The sequence below is a fragment of the Cololabis saira genome, chromosome 17, assembly GCF_033807715.1.
Source record: "Cololabis saira isolate AMF1-May2022 chromosome 17, fColSai1.1, whole genome shotgun sequence".
Taxonomy (NCBI): domain Eukaryota; kingdom Metazoa; phylum Chordata; class Actinopteri; order Beloniformes; family Belonidae; genus Cololabis; species Cololabis saira.
The window spans coordinates 7304812-7313379 of NC_084603.1; positions in this window are offsets into that span (position 1 = coordinate 7304812).

Here is an 8568-nt window from a genome sequence, read left to right on the forward strand (position 1 = left end):
ATTAGTAAATACCCTCAATAGGCCCCCCCTCCAAAGCCTGAATTACGGTTCTGCGTTAAATCGACGCAGAGCCTACGCCGTAGGGTTACGGCGTAGGCGACGCGGCGACGCGTAACCTACGCCGTACGTTCTGCGTTGGTGTAACGCAGAACCATAAATCAGCCTCCAAGAGTAACCCATGATCCAAGGAGAAAACAGGACCCGTGGACACGCAACACGTGCACTGTTGGTAATGCATCAGCATATAAGCACATTTTTTACAAAATACTGATCAGGTTATCACTTTTCTTCAGTTCCAGATGCATGTTTTTTTTTTGCATAATAAAAATAATAATGTTAATAATAATAATAATCCATGCACTAACATTTCTTATTTTTTTACCTCCCAAGACTGTAGAAATGTGTTTTTAAAACCAGTGATGTGCCTCACGAGAGGTGGCAGTTTGGTCTTGCATCCTTGCCAGCCTATCTGTTGAGTGCAGCTTTACTTGCCAGCCGTTTTCTTTCACACCAAACTGTAACTTTCACATTATAGTGATACCTTTCTCATCTCAGCCACTCCATTCCATAAGCGCACATGAGTAGCCCTCTGTGAAATGATCTGAAGAGGCCGTCTGTTTTCTTTGAAACTCAAGTACCTGCCACATTGCAGTACTGTAAATACTTTTGCATCATTATGGAGGCACACATTGTTCTTTCTTCTTTCAACTGGACAAACAGGCTTTTCCAGTGACGTGTGATGGTTTTGTGTTGGAGCGAATACCAAAACAACACTTTAAAAGAACCTTTATGGTGTTTGTCATTAGTTTTACGCTACTTTAGTGGGTTACTTATGTATCTGCACCCTTTTGACAGAGTTTACTTAATTAATAGAACCACTTATTGGGAAATTGTGCCAATACAAAGGCACGGAATTGATTTTCATGTGGCAAATCTATTTATCTAGCTAAGAGTCAGGTGAAGGTCTTTATTTGGAAGTTATAAAACTGTATCCATTCATTCATCCATCTATCCATTCATTCATGTCTTTGAGTCTTTGCTCAGTTTTCTGTTACATCATTTTATTGCGCACTGAGCTATTCTTAGGGCCAGCATGCAGCATAGACTCTGCCCCATTTTTCCTTCCAGTATCACACCTAGTGATGATGTAGTTATAAAGCTTAGCAAATGAGAGACAGGATAGCAAGATGCATTAATTACCACGGAAACAGCTGATTGAAAATGCCTAAAAAAAAAAAAACAACAGAGACTACTAATGCGTGTGCAGGTGCTTGGTATTTGATTGTAAAACTGTAAAGCTTAAACAACATTACCAACTGACCACCATCAGTGATTTTGGCACTAGAGTGCTTCCTGTTCTGTATGTGCAGCTGATGTGAGACATTGTCCTTTTAATGACATGAAAGATGAACAAAAGATTCAACCGAAGAGTTGTGGATGGAACTGGCCTTCATTTAACTGTGAGAATGATAACAGTAAACAGCTTATTTTATATCAAAAGGGATGAGGTGAAGAATAGCAGAATTACAGACTGGGAGAGGAGTTCCTGCAGGGCAGTAAAAGTGGCACTGATGAAGGGATAAACAATGAGGAATCTAGCTTGAGATGGAGAATAGTGACCAAGCATGAATGAGGGTGCAGTGTGTCTTAGCAGCCAGCCCATAGAGGCATAGCGGTCAGGAGGCCTGCTGTTTTAATGGTCCATAAATCTGTGTGGACTGGCCGGTCTGATGCCGCCCCTGTGAGACCCTCTCATGCGGAAAATGAATCAGACCATTTTTACGGATTGTGAGTGTGGAAGCTCTCACCCTCCCTGCCCCGCTGCCAGCGAGCTGATAAGAGCTGCTGCACACGCACTACACTCCATTTCAGCAGGTCTGGAGCTCATAAAACTCTCTATTAAGGACTGCCTTTGTTTGTATGCTGCTCTTCATTCAATCTGTCCTCTCGCCTTTGTTGTTCTCACTGTGTTTTCTTTTTTCCTCATTACACCTTTGGTTTCTGGAGTGGGAAAACAGGCGCATTGGTACACAGCCAGTAAAGGGGTGTAAACTGTCAGGATGATGCACATTCCAGAAGAAACACCCTCCCCGTCACAGGTGTATTCTTAATTCAAATTGACCCCTCTTTTTTCCATATTTTTTTCTCTGTCACACACACCTATACTGAATAAAAATGTTTGCAAGGACATTAGACACATGTCTGTCCCTTTCCTTCTTGTCGTGTCTCTCACATGTACGTTTAGGACAATAAATGCTATAGTTTACCGTAGGTTGTGGTTTTCTTTGTATCTTGAGGGACTGCAGTATTGTCCAAAATGTCTACAAGTATTTTGAGAAACTTTATCCAGTATTTTCGCTGGTTTGTTGCACTTTGTGTTCCCTGGTGGGAACATTCTAGAGCATACTATTTAAAGTACGATTTGCAGCAGACCAAATAGACTCCCCGAGCTAATTAGTTTGAACCTACTTTGAAACGTGAAGAGGGAGAGTCATCAAGAGAATTATGATGTTAAGAGTGCTAACACACACGCACAGGTGTGTGTACAGAAAGGTGTGCATCGGCACGCGTGCATGCAGGCATGAAGGCTCCACGGCAAATCATTTTCCTAGATAAGTATGGTCGACCCAGTACCTGGTTCTACAGGTAGCATTTGCATTCTCTTCGTGCAACAAAGGCTGTAACTGACTGTGGAGCTACAGAGGCCTTCGGAGGCCAGGTGCACATTACTCTGTGCATGTTCTTGATAAAGCTTGTGTGTCGGCACAAAGACATGTGCATACACATTGTTTTTAGCAGATTTATAAAGTCACGCACAAGTAAGGGCACAAGAGTCTTCTTTTCTCTTTTCTCCCGACTTCCACTTCCATCATTAACTGATACATTCATGTTCCTATTCATTTGCATATTTAGAAAAAAAAACTTGTTTGCACTACAACTTAATAAACATGACATTTTAAACGGCAGAAAACAAGCACACTTTTACCAAAATGATGCTTAACTGTGATTCATCAGAGAAGCAGAGACTATGACTTCTGTTTAATTTAATGTTATCAGTTTTGGAATAACAATCAGGACAAAAACTGACAGAATAAAATAAAATAACAGAATAAATCAATTCTCAACTTAGAGAGAAGGTGCCATCAGTGCAAGCTACAGAAAGATCATGAGCAGCTCCTGCTGCATTAATGTAAGTTTAGCCTCTATATTGTACAGTACAGCCTTACATGGTGATGATCGAGAAGAAGACACATATGTGCAGATGGAAACTGTTCTCTTAAATAGCCCTATGACAACCAAAGCAGCATATCCAATTTGATCTTGTGTCAGTACATCAAAACTATGCTAAGTATTTGCTCTCTTTCAAAACCGCCAGAGTAGTCATCCTTATGCATAGCTGGAGTTATTTCTGATATCCACAATTAAGTATGAGTATTTATAAAAAGTATATATGAAAAACGAAACTTTTAGAGAAAATACTGGTTTCTATTTTATGTTCAGTTTTTCTTGCTTTTGTTCCTGGTCTACTCCAAAATGAGGTTTGCACATTCTTACAGCAAATTCTGCCTTCATGAATACCAGTTTATGTGCAGGAAAAGGCATAAGTATGGTTTTTGTGTGCATGCATCCTTTATGCATGTGGCTCGAGGTCTGTTACGGACACTCGAGCAGGGTTGTCCAAAGTGGGTCCTTGAGGGCCGCTGTCCTGCATGGTTTAGATGTTTCCCTGCTTCAGCACACCTGATTTGGATCATCATCACTTGTCATCAAGATCTGCACAAGTCTGTTAATAACACAGTCCTTTGTATCAGGGTGTATTGAAGGAGGGGAAACATCTGAAACCTGCAGGACACCGGCCCTCGAGGACTGACTTTGGACACCCCTGCAGAGGTACTAACAGTCCATACTTAAGTACTTTAAAGAGAGCAAACCTTTCTTGTCTAAAGCGAAAGCACAAAGAAAGGAAAGCAAACTGCTTTTTTTTTCTTCCGAGGAGTCCATTAATAAATAGTCAGAGGCTAATTTTATGTCTTTTCTACAAAAAGAGTCTAAATGTTACTTGTACACGCCCTCTAACTGTCAACAGTGCATTCAGGCGTGGTCAACTTGTTTCAAATGCAACACCGTCTTTGTTATTCAGGTTTGTTTTCCCATGAGGCTCTCCCTGCTCTTGCCTGCAGTTATCCTCAGCTGAAGACTGTGTTTGCCTACAGAAGCCTTTGTTTGACAATCCTTTCGGCCTACCAGGTGTTATGAATTGTGTCAGCAGTGTGTTGATTGTCTGTTATCTGGCAGCAGATAAGTGCCTCCTCTAATGCATGGGCAATAAAATTCAACACATAAGGCAGAGGAATGATCTTTTCAACAGTCAAGCAAATATGCTATAATTCTGTATTGATTTGTCTTATTTGTTCAGATTAGACTGAACAAAATTTTGTAATAATACCTCAAAAATGTCAGTACATTCCAGCAGCGCAACCATGAACTAGGGATGGTAAATTGAATTTTATGACATTTTTACTCACAGTTTAGTCATTTGCTTAGTTAGATTTGTACTTCCTTTGTTATTAACCAGATTTAACAATTTATTTTTTAGTAAATACTGATTTTGAGTGACTATAAAGGCAGAGTTCATAACCAAAAAGGCTTGTGTAAATTAAAACAGAAGGCTTAACCTGCCCTTGTTTCCCCCTTTTGTAAAATGACCCCCCAAATGCATGTGAACAATTAATACAATCTCTCTCTACTTGTCTGAAATACTTACTTGAAACCCCTACCACATGCACATCCACATTAGTAAGCTTTGGTTTTTTGTTTTATTATTAAATGCACTCTTTAGCTGCATAACAGCTGATACCACAGACAAAGTCAGCAGCACTTTAGTTTCATCTCCATGTTGTTGTTTACACTAGTATTAAGACACGTCTGTGTGTCAACTTCAGGTGACGGTTATAAAATATAGGCTTGGCCAATCAAGGAAGGATACTTGCTGACCCATAAGACTAAATCATTGTGCAAATCTGTGCAATTATGTCATCGTTTCCAAATGTCTATGCTTTTTATCGACACATGACACAGCGATGGTTTTGATAACAAACTGAAATTGAATTAGCAACAGATCAAAATGTTCCATTTTTGTACATGATTGTAACAAAATGTCATGGTTTCAAATTAAGATATAGCTTGGACAGAGTCTGAGACTAGGGTGCAAAGCTAGGGATGTTAGCCATAAGCAAAATCCACAATTCTGGCTCTAACTTGACTATGTCAGTTTCTTTTTACGTCTAGAATAATGCAGTACACCAAGGTGTTCATAGTCAACTCAACGACTGCAAGGTGTCGAGGACTTGTAGCTTCAAAACAACCATTTTCTGGTACATCAATGGTTTGAAGATGTTTTTATAACCTCGCCCAGACTGATCTGCAGCAACATTTTTCCCCCCTCTAAGACCACTGCTCATGTCTGTCCCTCTTGGCATTGTGGTAACACTCATCTCCACCCGCGCTGCAAGAAGGAACGCTACCGCAGGTCCTTCATCCCCACAGCCATCAGACTCTATAATAACCAACTGTAGCCACCTATGTGCAATAAACCTGTCTCTTTATAAGTGCAATAACCAGTAAATACCTCAAGTATTTTTGAAAATATTTGTACATTTTTTGTAAATATTATCAATTTTTTTGGTGTTTACTATTTTTTTTCTCTCTTGTACATACTCTTTTTCTACTTTTTATATTGCTCTTTTTATTATTTAACTATTTATTGGTTATTTCTATTTTAAATTTTTTGTATAAAGCGTGTGTGTGTTTTGGCTGCTGCACGACTGAATTTCTCCTCTGGGAGATAAATAAAGTCTTCTATTCTATTCTATCTGAATGCTTCAGTCAAGGAAATTTCCAAAATATCCGATTTTTATACAATTAATCAAACATTTGGATGAACAACTCATTGGGGGTTGATGATTAGCAGCATCTGATTACAACTAACCCTCTTGCATCTTACAGGGATGTATTATCCTTGAACTACGGCGCACTATAATCAGATTACTTTTTTTTTTGTAACGCATATACACACAGACACAAAACATAATTTGATGCCAGAAGGAAGCTTTGTTTCTTTTGAAATGTTTGATGAATCCTTGCTAGCTCGGCACAAGGTGGTGTGTCATGTTGGATGCTCCTTTTATAGCCAAGCCTGACCCTCTCACCTGTCAGCAGCTGTATATGAGCCTGTCTTTGCTTCTTTTCAAACTGTTTGAATGTGTTGCTGGCATCACATTTCAGATCATTTAACTTTATAAGTAAAGACAATGAGATATTATTTTATTTGTATTTTTATCCGTTACTGATTGATGAATCACAAATGTAAGAGTTTGCTGCAGTTTAAAAAGCTTCTGGAAATGGAGTTTGTAAAATGATCCATTACTCGGTCTCTGGCTTATAAGCAGAATACAATGACATATGCAAGGATAGTGCTTTCCCAGAATAAAAAAATGGGGTAAAGATGGTCTTGTAATGATTTATTTGTTACCAAATGCACATCACTGAACTTTGGTCTTTCCTTGTCTCAATGCTATCTCATTCCACTTTAAAGCACAGTAAAACTGCACGACTCCCTTGTAAAGACCTTCAAATTGCACTGCTATACAATACACCACATGCGGGAGCAATTGAATTAACCCATTGATCCTTGCCTGCTCTATCACTGAGCTGAATTTTATAATTCAGCCTTAATGACTGCTCCTCCAGGCAAATGAACACTTGCAGTCAATTATCTGTGGAGTAGTAGGAGGATGAAGGAGAAGACAACCCAGTTTGACATTAAAGATCCAAACAACAATTCAAAATGCAGCCGTGATGTCTGTCAACTTCACTATAAACAACTGCATTTTTTGTTAAAAACAACGTTTTTTGACACTCCCTTATCATTTCACAGCATCTGCTCCTCCCTGCCATTTCTTGGTCACAAGGGGACTTTATCTTGTGGGACAATAATGGTTTTGTGCCCAGTGGCGTTGTCTGGCACTACCAGCTCCGTAGAGGGCAATGACACATTGTAAAGGATCACTCATCTTCTTCCAACACTGAACAAGTGAGTGCTGTGGTGCTTTCCTAATCAACTTGAAACTACATTTCAGGACAGCTGCACTTTAAATATGTTTTAGAAACAAGGAGAAACATTTACTTAACCACCGAGTAAGGTAATAGAAGAGTCAAGGATATTTTCTTTATTCCCAGGATGCAGTGCAAAACAAGTGCAAAAACAACCAACACATAAATACAAAACCATCACTTTGACTTATCAAGGATTTAAAAAAATGTGTCAGTGTCTTTGGTTATATCCCCGAAGTATTAAATGTGTCCTATAAAGAGACATGATGTAAACAGTGAGAGGCAAAAGTGACTATGAATGAAGAAATTAAACTATTAATGACCACAAAAGACAATATACCAGCAAAGTCACATATGAATAAAATAAAAACACAGACATAAAACTGCCAAACGGAAAACACAAAACAAACTGTTTCGAGATTCAAAATAAGACATACAATGAGAAGTGAAATAACCACAATTCAATGCAAATAACCACAGAGACAAAAGAGTGATAAACGTCAGGCGCAAAACAACCATCAAGAGATATTTAATGTGCACAACGATGCACAAAATTACCAAAATTGGACAAAACAACAAAACACTATCAATAAAAAAAGAAAACATGAAATATTCTTTTAATTATTAAAAGTGTGAAAAAAAGCAGCCACAAAGATATCCATAATGACTCCGGAGTCATGTAAAATTATGCAAAAATATTCATAGGATGGACTTTTCTACGTTGCTTACTTAACATGCTGATGGAAAAAAGAAAAGATATCTGCATGGTTTTGGGTTGTTGTAGGTGTGGCAAGTGCGGAGGCCTTACATGTAGACAAAATAATATAAAGTTCAAATTGTTCTAACAGAACGCTCTGCAGCCTAGCTGATCATGCGACGCAGTTGGCGCATGACACATGTCAGTGAAAAGACTTCACCTGTGCAGTGAAAAGGTGGAAAACCACTGCTTAGCAAGAAAAGACATCAGTACAGACCTCTCATGGTTATGTCTGCATTACACATGTAATGTGAATGTGACCCGTTGCCTGAGGGGGAGCCTACACCCTACATTGGCTGGGTCCGAGAGGAGCCTGGTTGTTAGCGAGGCTGTGAGCGGACGCACGGCTGTCGTGAGGAGAAAGTGGTGCAGTGCCTCTCTGTGCCTGGCTGAACACTGGGTAATGAAGCGTGGCAGAGGAAAGAGGAAAGGAGTGTGTCTGCAGGGTAGGCATGGCCCTCGTGTTCCTATGCAACCAGGACGACTGGCGAGGTGATGCAGGACCGCCTCTGTTCTGCTTACTTGTCATGCTGCTGCTATGCTGTCTTTCCTTCATACTAGATATTTGTCCTTTTTGCCCTCATTTTCTGCTCTTCTTCCCTCCTAAAATGTAAATGTGATTGTGCCGCACATTCTGCCCTAATTCTATGGGGGACAGGGAGAGAAATTACTCAAACTCTTAGTCCAAATCTGTGAAT